Source organism: Poromitra crassiceps (assembly GCF_964638095.1).
Source record: "Poromitra crassiceps genome assembly, chromosome: 18".
Taxonomy (NCBI): Eukaryota; Metazoa; Chordata; class Actinopteri; order Beryciformes; family Melamphaidae; genus Poromitra; species Poromitra crassiceps.
In genome coordinates this window covers 14,423,958-14,438,957 of record NC_139636.1, presented here as the reverse complement: position 1 = coordinate 14,438,957, position 15,000 = coordinate 14,423,958, and positions in this window count along the sequence as shown.

Sequence of the window (15,000 nt, the reverse complement as noted above, 5' to 3'; positions counted from 1 at the left end):
CGTTCCCGAGATATGGCAACAACAAAACAAAAAACACTAAAAACACTATATTTTTGATGGGCTCCAAATTACACCAAAATTATACCGAAGCATCTATGCCATGAGAGGGATTCAGGCACAAAGTTTCATGCAGTTTCATCCATTTCCCTAGGAGTTATGATCATCTGATGTGATAATACTAACCCAACAACAGATGCTCATAGCTCCTAGCAAAATGGATGAAACTGCATGAAACTAGGTGCGTGAATTCATCTCATGATGATGATGCTTCAGTTTAAGTTTGGTGTAATTTGGAGCCAAAAATAATAATAAAATGTTAGCGTTTTTTTAACCCATAGATATATATAAAGCTGTGGTGCCGTAGCAAGATGGCCACCATGCGACGACGTCGCTCTCCATTGACCGGCAGCGCGGGTAAGCCATCTAGCCTTATATATGTCTATGGTTTTGACTGTGCTCCATCTAGCAGCAGGTGTGAAAGGTGAGCCCAGACGGAGGTTCAGGTGTCTGTTTATGAGGAATGAGTCCCGGCGTCCCCCCCCCCCCCCCCGCAGGCGACCGGCGGAGTGGAATGATACTTCACTTGTTAAATCTCTGATGCAAATGTATGAGTTTAGGGATGACAGAAACTGTACGTCTGTGTGTACGTACGTGTGTGTGTGTGTGTGTGTGTGTGTGTGTGTGTGTGTGTGTGTGTGTGTGAGAGTCGCTCTCTGTGTGAGTGAGTGTGTATGTGTGTGTGTGTGTGTGCGTGCATGCATGGGCATGTGTGTGTGTGTGTGTGTGTGTGTGAGTTGCACTCTGTGGGAGTGAGTGTGTATGTGTGTGTGTGCGTGCATGCATGGGCATGTGTGTGTGTGTGTGTGTGTGTGTGTGAGTCGCTCTCTGTGTGAGTGAGTGTGTGTGTGTGTGTGTGTGTGTGTGTGTGTGCACGTGCGTGCATGTGTGTGTGTGTATGTCTTCCAGCGCTGCCCTCTTTGAGTGTGAGTGTGAGTAATGAGGTTTGGAGAAGAAAGCTTGGCCAAATCCTCTCATCAGTCTTCACTCCTTCAATACCCAATCAGCAGGCTAATTCAATACCCAATCACAGGGCTAATAGCATCCAGCCAAGAGGAGAACCAATGAGAACTTGGCTAATGGACCTTGGGGAACAACTGGCTGGACAAAAAGTTAGTGCTACAAGAAAGCAGAATTTATTTTTTCTATAAAGGAAATGTAGCGTATAACGATCTCAGTTTGGGTTCCAATAGCCGGCTGCCACTGTAGGAGAGGGAAGATCTTTCACGCGGCGATTGCAGATCCGTGTGACTACTGTACATCAGCACGTCAAAGAGTTAAGTCAGGAACACAATTAAAATGAGAAACTGGTGAAATGTTTTGGTCCTAAGAAGAAACGCAAGAAAGAAAGATAGAAAGAAAGAAAGACAAAGAAAGAAATTAAGGAATAAAAATATAAATAAATAAAATAAATAAAAAAGAAAGAAAGAAAGAAAGAAAGACAAAGAAAGAAATGAAGGAATAAAAAAAATAAAGAAATAAAGAAATAAAAAAGACAGAAAGAAAGGAAGAAAAAAGAAAGAAAAAATACATGAAAGAAAGGAAGAAAGAAAGAAAGAAAAACATCCCCAATATCAGCATTTAATATTTCAACATATTCTCATGAAACGTTTGTATGCTATCTACGAAAAGTATTTTTCATCATCCTATGAACTGCAATCAGTGTGCCTGTGCAAGCCCCTGCAACATGGCTAACCCTTGGTTCACACCAAAAGCATCTCAGAAGCAGTGCTTCACAGAAGCAGGAGCCTTGCCATTCACACCAGAAGCACTCTGTTTTGCGCCACACCTCGCTCTGTTTTGCCCCACACCGGTCACAACTTGCATTGACTTCATGCCTGACCGCTCGCGTACTGCTCGCGGCTGGCGTGAAAAATAAACCAGACGCCGAAACTGTCGCTGCAGCACGCGTGCAGCATCGCTTCAGCGTGGCGGGGCAATGCGTTGTGGCCGGTGTGATCGATCTCCCCTGTTAACAAGCACGGCGAAATGAAAGTGCCTCCGCGCGGCGTTGCTTCAGCCTAGCATAGGCGTCTGGTGTGTTTGGGCTGAACACGCGCTGCAGCGATAGTTTCGGCGTCTGGTCTATTTTTCACGTGAGCCGCGAGCAGTACACGAGCAGCCAGGCATGAAGTCAATGCAAGTTGTGAGCGGGGGCAGGGCAGCGCGCGGCAAAACAGAAAAAGGCCTGGAGCAAAACGCTCCTGCTTCTGGTGTGAATGGCAAGGCTCCTGAGCTCGACGCTGCTTGATGCTTCCGTGCTTCTGAGATGCTTTTGGTGTGAACCAAGCGTAACAAGGTTAGGCAAGTCCAACGACTTGGTTAGGTTTAACCAAGTCTACAGACACAAATAGGCACGTGGAAGGCTCTGGCTCTTCTCAATGTCAGCACACTCTCGTATGGACAGGATCTCATATCAAGTGTACAAACTAAGAATACTAATTAAAAAGAGGGTGTGGAAAAAATATACTGGGTCAAAAACACCAATAAAATAATGAGTAAAATAGTAGTAAAATAAATGTGGGCTTAGGATATGTATCCTGATAGTAGAGTGGCACCACACACATAGCAGAGACCAAGAGGTTCCCGGTTCAACCCCGGCCGGCGCTTTCCACACTAAACAACAGGCAGGCAGCATTAACGGCATCAGTGTTTTCTACGACGTTTAACATGCAAACACATTCACACCTCCTCCCTCATCACCCGGGCTGCAGGAGCGTCCCCACCGCCACTGTAATGTCACAAATCCCCCTCCTGACATGCACTGAATAAACTGTCACAGGCGTTATATAGTGTCTCCATAAAGCCTACCATCAAACAGTTACTACCTCCACGCTCCACTCCACTGCACCAACAACACAAACAAATCACGCTGCACTGCGTCCCTGCATTTCCAGGTGAGTGAAAGAGTGTGTGTGTGTGTGTGTGTGTGTGTGTGTGTGTGTGTGTGTGTGTGTGTGTGTGTGTGTGTGTGTGTGTGCGTGCCTGATATACTGTAAAGTGGGGTGCATACATGACTGTGTTTTCTGATATGATCATACGCCATATAACCTTCTATATCTTGCTTGGGTGCTATCTATATTGACCTCTCTTTCTGGAGCCTCCCGCGCTAAGAGCTTTCCAGCAGGTTCCACAGCGCAAATATTGTTTTGCGGGCTTCTGTTTTGTGTCACGTTACGGCAACAATAATCTGCTCTGTGCTTGATCATTATTAAAAGGATCCAGCATGCCTATGTCTTTATCATGTGTGCTCGCCGGTGGAATTCCGAGGTTGATGTAATCCGAGCGATGGTGTCAATCGTAAAGAGAGAGGCATTTTAACGGGGGAAATCCACCCTAAAACACTTGGAAAAAACGGTGCTAAAAATAAAAAATTAAATAAAAGATTTCTAGGCCTATTTTGTGATTTGTTAATGTATTTTTCTAATCCCGCAGACAACTAGCCACATGTACACGTGATGTCTTGTCGAGATATTTGCAGCGCAGCTACAATGGCGTTTACGGTAATAGCACGCCATTTTGCAGCGATCAAAAAGTCAATCATAAACGTCAGGTTTTGGTGTCAGCCTCTCACTTTTTCTCATGGGGAAAAGCTGGCTCTCTACTGCTACAGGGTGTTTCACTCTCTCTTCTGCTACAGGGTGTATCACTCTCTACTGCTACAGGGTGTTTCACTCTCTCTACTGCTGCAGGGTGTATCACTCTCTCTACTGCTACAGGGTGTATCACTCTCTCTACTGCTACAGGGTGTTTCACTCTCTCTACTGCTGCAGGGTGTATCACTCTCTCTACTGCTACAGGGTGTTTCACTCTCTCTTCTGCTACAGGGTGTATCACTCTCTCTACTGCTACAGGGTGTATCACTCTCTACTGCTACAGGGTGTATCACTCTCTCTACTGCTACAGGGTGTATCACTCTCTCTACTGCTACAGGGTGTATCCCTCTACTGCTACAGGGTGTATCACTCTCTCAGGGTGTATCACTCTCTGCACCTTCGGGCACTGAACGCAACAAGTTCAGGCAAAAAGCATTCTGCAAAATGGAGGAAAGCCCTAATTGAAGCAGAACAGACGATGCAGTTTGAGGGGAAAGTGGATAGAGAAAAAAAGCAAATTACAAACACTTCATCACAAAATAACTGGCGGTTTGCACCAAGCAGCGCAGATTGATGATGTATCGCCAATGTAAGTGTATCCGAGGGTGGAATTTCCCTTGAATCTTCCTCACGCCTCCATCATCTCTCATTGGTGGACGTGGAGCAGTGAATCTCAGCCCCGCCCCCCGGCCCCTCGGCCCTCGAGAAATGACAATTGATTTGCAGGTTATTTCCTGCTTCCTGTGAGCTAATTGAAATAAAGTGGGACAGTAGACTGAGGCTCTGCAGCATCTATCAATACTGCAGCTGGAGAGATAGACCCGCGCGCCTAGCTGCTCCTTAACCGCTCTCATGGCCCTTTTTGGTTGGTTTGCTGGCCCATTACCAGGCCACTGCATTTACGTGTGTGTGTGTGTGTGTGTGTGTGTGTGTGTGTGTGTGTGTGTGTGTGTGTGTGTGTGTGTGTGTGTGTGTGTGTGTGTGTGTGTGTGTGTGTGTGTGTGTGTGTGTGTGTGTGTGTGTGTGTGTGTGTGTGTGTGTGTAGGGATAACAACCATATGACTGCAGTAAGCAAAACAATGCCCATATGAGTATAGGTGTATGTACTCAGTGTCTGTATGTGTGTGTGTGTGTGTGTGTGTGTGTGTGTGTGTGTGTGTGTGTGTGTGTGTGTGTGTGTGTGTGTGTGTGTGTGTGTGTGTGTGTCGGGTTGTGCGATTTAAGTGGCTGAGTGTGTGAAACCCGTGCTAATGGTCATGCAAGCCAATTTGAGCAATAAACTCCACTATTCCTCCGCCCTCTCTATCAGGGTTATATTAGGGAGGCCATATATCCGGGTTATATTGGACGTATATTGGGGATTGCAGATGGATCCCCTGACGTGACTACAGAACACAGAGGAGCATGATGGGTATATGAGTCCACATATCACAGAGGGACTGATTTAGAGTTCAGAGTGCCTGTGCCTCCACAGATAATACTGTATCTTGTTATAGGTTATTCTAACATAACCCCCTCACCCTGTGCAACACCTCGTCACACACACACATACACACACACACACACACACACACACACACACACACGCGCACACACACACGTGCACCTGCGCGCGCGGGCGGACACACACGCGCACACACACACACACACACACACACACACACACACACACACACACACACACACACACACACACACTCATTGATGAGTGCATAACACCTTTTCCCATCGGTTTAATTATGGTAAAGATACAATAGACATAATACAGTATCCAGCAGTGCACATCTGTCTAGGCATATGTACACCAGGCGAGAGGGAAGCAAGACGCTTTGCTCATCTATGGAAGGCAATAGAAGAATAAACGTGTTGACACGTGTGTGTGTGTGTGTGTGTGTGTGTGTGTGTGTGTGTGTGTGGGTGCACACGAGTTACATTTTATTTACCTATAATGTCCCGGCTGTCCCGAGCAGCTGGATTTTACACAGATTAAACTGGTGAGTGTGTGGAGTCATGTACAGAGCTACAGCTGCTGTATGGTGGTGAGTGTGTGGACTGTGGAGTCATGCACAGAGCTACAGTGACTGTATGGTGGTGAGTGTGTGGAGTCAGGTACAGAGCTGTAGCTACTGTATGGTGGTGAGTGTGTGGAGTCATGTACAGAGCTACAGTGACTGTATGGTGGTGAGTGTGTGGAGTCATGTACAGAGCTACAGTGACTGTATGGTGGTGAGTGTGTGGAGTCAGGTACAGAGCTACAGCGACTGTATGGTGGTGAGTGTGTGGAGTCAGGTACAGAGCTACAGCTACTGTATGGTGGTGAGTGTGTGGAGTCATGTACAGAGCTACAGCGACTGTATGGTGGTGAGTGTGTGGAGTCATGTACAGAGCTACAGCTACTGTATGGTGGTGAGTGTGTGGAGTCAGGTACAGAGCTACAGCTACTGTATGGTGGTGAGTGTGTGGAGTCAGGTACAGAGCTACAGCGACTGTATGCTGGTGAGTGTGTGGAGTCATGTACAGAGCTACAGCGACTGTATGGTGGTGAGTGTGTGGAGTCAGGTACAGAGCTACAGCGACTGTATGCTGGTGAGTGTGTGGAGTCATGTACAGAGCTACAGCTACTGTATGGTGGTGAGTGTGTGGAGTCATGTACAGAGCTACAGCTACTGTATGGTGGTGAGTGTGTGGAGTCATGTACAGAGCTACAGCTACTGTATGGTGGTGAGTGTGTGGAGTCATGTACAGAGCTGTAGCTACTGTACAGTTTCTTCTCTCTCAGGCAAATCATTGAGGGAATTACCCGAACAAATCCTCCCCAAGGCCGTGACATTTCACATCGTTCACAGATGAAGACCTGGAGAGAGCGAGGCAAGCCTCCTCTGAATGATGTTGGCAATAATAAGACTATAAGCTAAACCGTTATCACAGAGATATAGCGTTCCCAGTGCGCCTCGTTCAGTCACATCTCTCCACTGACGTTGTATTTCAACTCTGCATTACGCCATAAAATGTTGAAATAAAAGTACTTTGAAATGTTGGCAACGGTGAGACACAGATTTTTCCAAAAGTGCGCTTTGCAAAAACCACATTTAAAAATAAACAGAGTGTGAATTTCTAGAAGCTCTTTCTTATCAAAGCACAGGCACAGTCTCTTCCAACTGTGTAATCAAACTGACTGCAAAATACACTGAATCATCATTAAATCTATCTGCATATTAGCCTACCTGTGCTGCTACAATTAGCTGTGCATCTCATTTCAATATCATTTAAGTAACTCCTATGAATCTCAATTAAAGATAGGGATTCAAACAAACAGGCATAGCATTCGAGATGTGGATGTGCACACGGACACACACACACACACGCACGCACGCACGCACACGCACACACACACACACACGCACGCACGCACACACACACATGCACATACACACAAACATACACCTGCTGTTATCATTGCTGTTGTTTTAAATGTGCGTTTAATTAATTTGTTTTGATACTCAAGACAAATCCTTTACAAATCCTCATGCGGTAATTAACAATTATCGTACATTTAATAAGCACACTGAGATAATGAAACAATTAGAGAGAAGCAAGCTGTTTAAACACTGAAGCAGTGCTTTGAACTACTGTATATATGCTTTAATTGTCTTCCAACTTCAATACGCTCCCAGATCATAACAAACGTCTTTACAGCTTACAAATCAAAACACCATTCAAAGAGAAAAATTACAGACCAATAAATTATTGCTTTTAGCAATTAGAAGCAGTGGACATTACTGTAACACGGAAACACAAACACACACGCCTTCACACACACACACACACACACACACACACACACACACACACACACACACACACACACACACACACACACACACACACACACATGCATTCTCCCCCCCCTCCCTCTGGTGTTATCACAGGGGCCAATTAGCGGGCCCCCGCTTTCTGCTCAGGCATGTGTCAGGGGACCTATAGGGAGCCCGCGAGGCTGAGAGAGGCCTCCGGGTAGCGAGAGAATTATCACTCTTTTCATCTCTCCGTCTCACACGCATCCTCATGCACACATAGCCTCTCTCTCTCTCTCTCTCTCTCTCTCTCTCTCTCTCTCTCTCTCTCTCTCTCTCTCTCTCTCTCTCTCTCTCTCTCTCTTGTTTTTCTCGTTCTATCGGCCATCAGAACAGCCAACAAAGGACGATCCTGAACGTTGTTATATGCAAACACGTCGGAGCTCATTTACTCGAGCAAGGTGGGTGAATTAGGCGATGTTCAATAAACGTATATGCATAACCCCGCACATAGATTAATTTATCGACGGAGTTCACTCGTCACCTTTGATCCCTTTCAACTTCACGAGCAGGCCCACTTTACGCGTGTGCACTTTTAGTGAATATAGACAAACTCATCACAACGTACGCGCCGATCAAGTGTGGGGTCTATCATGCACTCTAGAGCAGGGGTTCCCAACCTTTTTTGTGCCAAGGACCAGTAGATACATGGGAAGAAAAGTCGCGGACCGGTTGTCAATTTTAATGGTTTTAGTTACATATATATTTACCCACCAGGTGGCGACAAAGGGTAGATAACAGCCTTTTGTGTTGTACTGTGTGTAGCCTACAGTATTTATGTTTTTGTTTCAACTACAAACATAAATAAACGTCAACTTGAAACTATGTTTTAACTACCACACACAGCCTATAATATTAAAGCCTATGTTTATTTAAAAAAAAAAAAATTGACCCGGCTTGCGGCCCGGTACCAAATGCGTTGCGGCCCGGTACCGGTCCGCAGCCCGGTGGTTGGGGACCACTGCTGTAGAACATGAATATTAGTGGCCGGGTGTTCGCTCACACCTGAATGTTGGAGCCTGGTCGGCAAAATAAAATCTTGCTGGTTTACCTGCAATCCATGTATGATATGAACATTTCTGAAGCAAAATACAGTAGGCTATCATGTTTCTAGATATGTGAATATTAACGTTATACACCTCATAGTGGATGGAGGGCGTAAACACTTGACCGGAGGGCCGTGTTCAATTCCCTGTCATGGTCATTGGTCAGAGTGTTTCCAAAGTCCACATTTAGACCATCACCCTATACGTTGTTTTCTTGCCTAAACATAACCAACGTTGTTTTATTTGCATTTAACGTTGGAAAGGCAGTGAGGTTTACGCTGAGCGTGTAGACGTAAAATGCCACGTTTTAGAAACGTATTTTGCCAACGTTTTGTTTCAAATTGACGTTGATGTTCTACATAATCCCTGGTGTGCAGACATGTAAAAATACCAACGTTTTATTCTGGTGACTGCAGGTTTTTATTCTGGTGACTGCAGGTTTTTATTCTGGTGACTGCAGGTTGAACATGACTATCAGTGGCAGGCACGCTTAGACCTATAGCAGATTGCTAGAGCATGTGTTGCGCTGAGATGTGTGTGTGTGTGTGTGTGTGTGTGTGTGTGTGTGTGTGTGTTCTTGCTGAGTGTTTTATCCGTATCACACTCCTTTACATCCTTCTTCCTTTCCTCTCATCTCTCTACGAACCCCTGCTGAGTGCCTGGTAGGTGGTAGAGTGTGCACAAACCCACACACACGCACACACGCACACACACACACACACACACACACACACACACACACACACACAAAGACAAACAGACGCAAGCCCTCCACAGGCTGCTGTAGGAGAGCTATAGATCTCTCTCTCTCTCTCTCTCTCTCTCTCTCTCTCCTCCACACCGCAGGGAGGAGAGGATGACAGGAGGAAGAGGAGGAAGAGGAGGGGGAGGAGGAACAGAATGAGTGGACACCTGTCCTCTGTCACAGCCTGTCTGTCTGTCTGTCTGTCTGTGTCTGTCTGTCTGTCTGTCTGTGTCTGTCTGTCTGTCTGTCTGTGTGTCTGCCTGTCTGTCTGTCTGTCTGTGTGTCTGCCTGTCTGTCTGTCTGTCTGTCTGTCTGTCTGTCTGTGTGTCTGCCTGTCTGTCTGTCTGTCTGTCTGTCTGTGTGTGTGTGGGCTGATCTGTCTTTCTTTCTGGCAGACAGAGGCAGGGCTAAACCGCACATCATATGAATAATTAGACTTTGGCGGAGAAATACTTTATATGGAATTTAGGAATACCTACATTCTTACATAGCAGTATCTATATGAATATAGATACTGAAAAAGCGATGTCATTTTGTCGTGAAGGTAATTTTAGCAGGTTCTCACTTAGTTTAGGGTTATGACTATGGGGTTTAGGGTTAAGATTGGGATTATACATTTGGTTCAAAATGAAGATTTAATATGTAGTGGTGATGGTGCAGATTATCATTAGGGGGTAGGGAATGAATAGAGCCAATAAAATAGTATAGAAGTATAAGGATGTGTGTGTCTCTGTGTTTGTGTGTCTGCATTTTCTGTCGCTTTGTCTTGTTTTTGCTATATGTGTGTGTGTGGAAAAAGAGTGTGTTCATTTATAAGTTAGTGTTTTTGTGTGCGTGAGCTTGCGTGCGTGCGTGTGTGTATGTGCGTGCACGTGTGTGTGTGTGTGTGTGTGCGCGTGCGTGTGTGTGTGTGTGAGGTTGCCCGGCCGGGACAGAGACAGCAGAGTGGAGGCAGTAGATAAGATAAGTGCTCTTTATTTCTGACAGAGTCATTTAGCGGTGGATGAAGAGAAGAGAGGAGGAGAGGACAGAGCAGAGAGTTATAGTTATGGAGCTGTCGCAGGTTCGGGGGTGTTGAATGAAATGAGGTCCGGACGAGCGAGGGAAACAAAGGAGAAAGAGGGAGAGAGAGAGAGAGAGAGAGAGAGAGGGAGAGAGGGGGAGAGAGAGAGAGAGAGAGAGGGAGAGACAGAGGGAGAGAGAGAGAGAGAGACAGTGACCTTGCAGTCAGAAACAGACAGATGAGGGAGGAGAAGCTGTTTGGTTTAAATCATGTTTCATGTTGTTTTTTTCCTCCCTCTACTCAGTTAACACATCAGCCCACAGGCCGCTTTACTACAGCGTCTTTCTCTTCAGCTCATGTCTCACTTGCTTTCTCTAGGGCTGGCCAATATATCCACATTATATGGATATCGTGATATATAGATATCGTCTTAGATCTTGGATATCGTGATACATACATTCACTGTGTTGTCTCTTCCTGATTTTAAAGGCTGCATTACAGTAAAGTGGTGTCATTTTCTGAAATTACCAGACTGTTCTGTTCTATTATTTGCCTTTTCCCACTTAGATGTTTTGTCCACATTACTGATGATGTATCACAAATTTAATTCAGTAAATTATTTTGTGAAAGCACCAATAAGTCATCCCTATAATATTGTCCCTAGTACAATCATGTACTTAAAAGCTATCATTATTATTATTATTATTTCCAAGATCTATTGAAAACTTTCCTTCTCGCTGTCAACTGATTCTTGCAACTATCTTATTTATTTGTTTTTGAATTTTGATGTAATAAAATGTAAAAAAGGGTAGGCATTTATAAGCTACGGCTTCAGCCTACACCTTTTCGGTCTCCTATATATAAACGCACATTATTACTGTAATGCATTCATGTGAAACTGAAAAATTGACCGAAATAAATTATTTACTTACTTACTTACTTACTTGTCGCAATATCGATATCGAGGTATTTGGTCAAAAAAGTGTTTGTGACATCTCACATGTGGATTTGACTTACAACTGAACATTTAGCCGTGCACTTTGTACAAAAGACAGATATAGATATAATATGTTGTGTATCGCCATTCAGCCTAAAAATACACCAAGCCCTATTTCACACACTCTCACTCCCCACAGCGACTGAGGACCACGTACCTGGGTTTTGATACTAGACTGCACCGCACACAGACTCACACACACACACACACACACACACACACACACACACACACACACACACACACGCGCACATTAAAGAAGGCGTTTCCCATATACGTTTGTATTGAGACATCAAGCTGTCAGCGACCTCCCATCACTTCTGCCATTTCTCCTTTCGCCCCCCCTCTGTTCCTTGTGTGAAGAAAGTATTTATTTTCATTTATCAAAGGCTTTTACCCCTGAGAGAGCAAAAACTGCAGCGTCTGCAATACCCAGTGTGTGTGTGTGTGTGTGTGTGTGTGTGTGTGTGTGTGTGTGTGTGCCAGAGGGGGGAACGATGCTGGGGGTTATTATGGAGAGACTGGGATGCGACAGGAGATTCCTCTGATTGGGAATAAAACACACCATCTTATCTATTTAAATAAACCCCTCTGCGACTTCATCAACACACGCGCACACGCACGCACGCGCACACACACACACACACACACACACACACACACACACACACACACACACACACGCGCACACACTAAAAATAAGAGGGAAGACATAACAACACAAGAAAGTAAAGACACATTCACTGAATCACACACACAAAATGCACAAGCTGGCAAATCTGTGCATGTAAACAAACACAAGAGCAAATTCACAAAGGGATTTGTAGTAATTAAATTGCAATGATCGCCCTATTTCAGCGTTTCACTTTGAAGATGAAGAAAGTGTTGCTGGAGCAGGAGGAAAAACAGTCCTAATAGAACATGAAAAGAACATCTAATTATTCAAAGGAGGGTCGTTACTGTAGGAATAAAAAATATAACAAACAAATAAAGAAGGACTCATGCCTATAAAGTCAATAGAATAAGCCAGAAGAATGATTCCTTATCGTTCTGAGGCTCCACAGATCAGAGTCTACTTTGCAGCCTCGCCTCGATCGCCACTTTGAACGCTGTCGTTTCAAATCGCCGGTCGGTTCCCGGGCGAGCAACGCCGTGATAAACCAATCAGCTGTGATCGCCTCTGAACCTGCTGACCTCCGGCTGACCGGGGGAGCGGAACCCGCACTTGACCTGTGACCTTGTGGCATTGCCCATAACCAGCTCTCCCCTGCAGGAACGCACCGCTACGCATATGTCGCTATGGCGCCAGAGATGCAAGAGATGGACGCATTTGACCCGTGTGTGTGTGTGTGTGTAGGTTTCTAATAGGCTGATGCTGCAGATGTTTGCCCCAGATGTTCTGACACTAATAACAGTCTACTCTTTATAGACCCTTTTATTCACTAAAGATAAAACCACATGAAATATTGTATAGAGGATATTGTGATGCTCCATCAGCACTATCAAAACCAAAATCATAACGTGCTGTTTTCGCATTTACATGTTTGCACAGTGCTCTTAAATAGGTGTGATATAACCTATTGCACCTCATACATCTTCTAACTTCTTTTCATGCTTGATTGGTCCATGATTAAAGAATACGTAGAAAAACATTCCTTGCATTTGATGAATAGTAGTAGTATATCGCAGTTAGAGAATGCCTCATGTAAACCGTAAAAAAAAAATTCTCAGACAAAACTGGGCTATATTTTTAGTCCAGAGAGAAAGAGGAGGGAGGAGAGAGAGAGAGAGAGGGAGAGAGGTTGGCTCCTCTTCCACCTCTCTGTTTGTTGAGGTAGGACGGTATGTTCACACGTTGTGCCAAAAGTGAGCATGCTCAGACCTCTCTCTCCTGTTTGCTCCTCCCCCCCTCTACCCACCACCCCCCATATCTCCCTCCCTCCCCCGTGCCATATGTGTGTCAACCTTGAACCAGGGCAGACGAGAAGCTCAGCAGCCAGGAGGGAGGTGAGGGTGAGAGAGAGAGAGAGAGAGAGAGAGAGAGAGAGAGAGAGAGAGAGAGAGAGAGAGAGAGAGAGAGAGAGAGAGAGAGAGAGGTGCAGCACCCTGCCTACGTCAGACCTATGTATACTTGTATAAACTCCATGGGATCAGAGAGAGGAGGGTGGCATGGCATGTTAACCTCTGCATGGTCGGTTAGCGCAGGGAGGCAGGGGAGACAGAGAGATTCACTGTACCAACATTCAAGTTCTACGACACCTATTCAGGTTTATTATGGACGGGTAAACGCTTGATAAATGATGTAATGTATTTTATGTTTGTCAATTAAAGAAAGAGAAACAACACCCATGGACACCCCTGAGATTTTCCCACAGTTATCTTTTTTAAATAAACTTATATAAACTTGAAGTTGCTATCAAGCAAATACACAGCAAACATCAGAAACACTAAACTGGAACTACAGTGTTTATTCTAACGTTTGTCCTCTCCCGAGAGTCTTTACCTCACATCCCACACAAGTGTGAGCACGCACACACGCAAGCACACACACACACACACACACACACACACACACACACACACACACACACACACACACACGCATGCACGCACACACACACACACACACACACACACACACACACACACACACACACACACGACACACACACACACACACACACACAGTCACACGCACAGGCGCACACACACACACACACACACACACACACACACGCATGCACAGGCACACACACGCACAGACGCACGCACGCACACACACACACACACACACACACACACACACACACACACACCTACACACGCATGCACATGCACACACACACACACACACACACACACACACATATGCACACGCACACACTGACTGTGTTGACTTTGTATTCTGGCATGGTTAATGTGTACACAATTTATTTTCTCTCCTGCAGAACACTGTAGCTTATTGCCCGGGATAAGACCACAGACAGCAGGGTCCCTGCCTCTGTTGATTACAGTGTTACACACACACACACACACACACACACACACACACACACACACACACACACACACACACACACACACACACGTACGTTTCCATACATGAAAGATATCTTTCTTTCGCAGCAGATAGAAATGTGCAGGGTAAATCCAACCCAATCGCCACAATACAATGATGGTATTTTGTACGTTTCAATCCACAGATACGTACAAGCTCAACGTACGTTTGAAACAAAGCGCTGGTTAATTTGAAAACCTTTGCTGCTTTTGCAAATGCAAATAAAACTACTTTAACTGATTATGTTGAGGCTAGTAAAACAACTTGGTTAAGGTTATAAGATTGTGGTTTGGGTTGGCTTTACTGTACAGTAAATAACACAAATGTTACATGTGACTTAAAGTTTAAATGACTTTAGAAACCCTGGGGATCGAACACGGCACTCCGGTGTGAAAGGCAAGTCTTTATGCGCTCCTTCCACCCCGGCCACAAGAGAGCGCTGATCTTTGTTATTGTGCTCACTGGTTCCCCCTCCTCATATGGCTCATTTCCACCACATTTTACTGCCCTGCACAGCTCGTCACCAGTCGGCTCTACTCGTTTCGGCCCGATGGATGTTCTGCTTCGACCGCCGTTCATCTGCCCCCCGCCCACAGCTGGTCGTCATAGCGACCGCATATCTGTCCTTCGCTTATAGCCGAAGT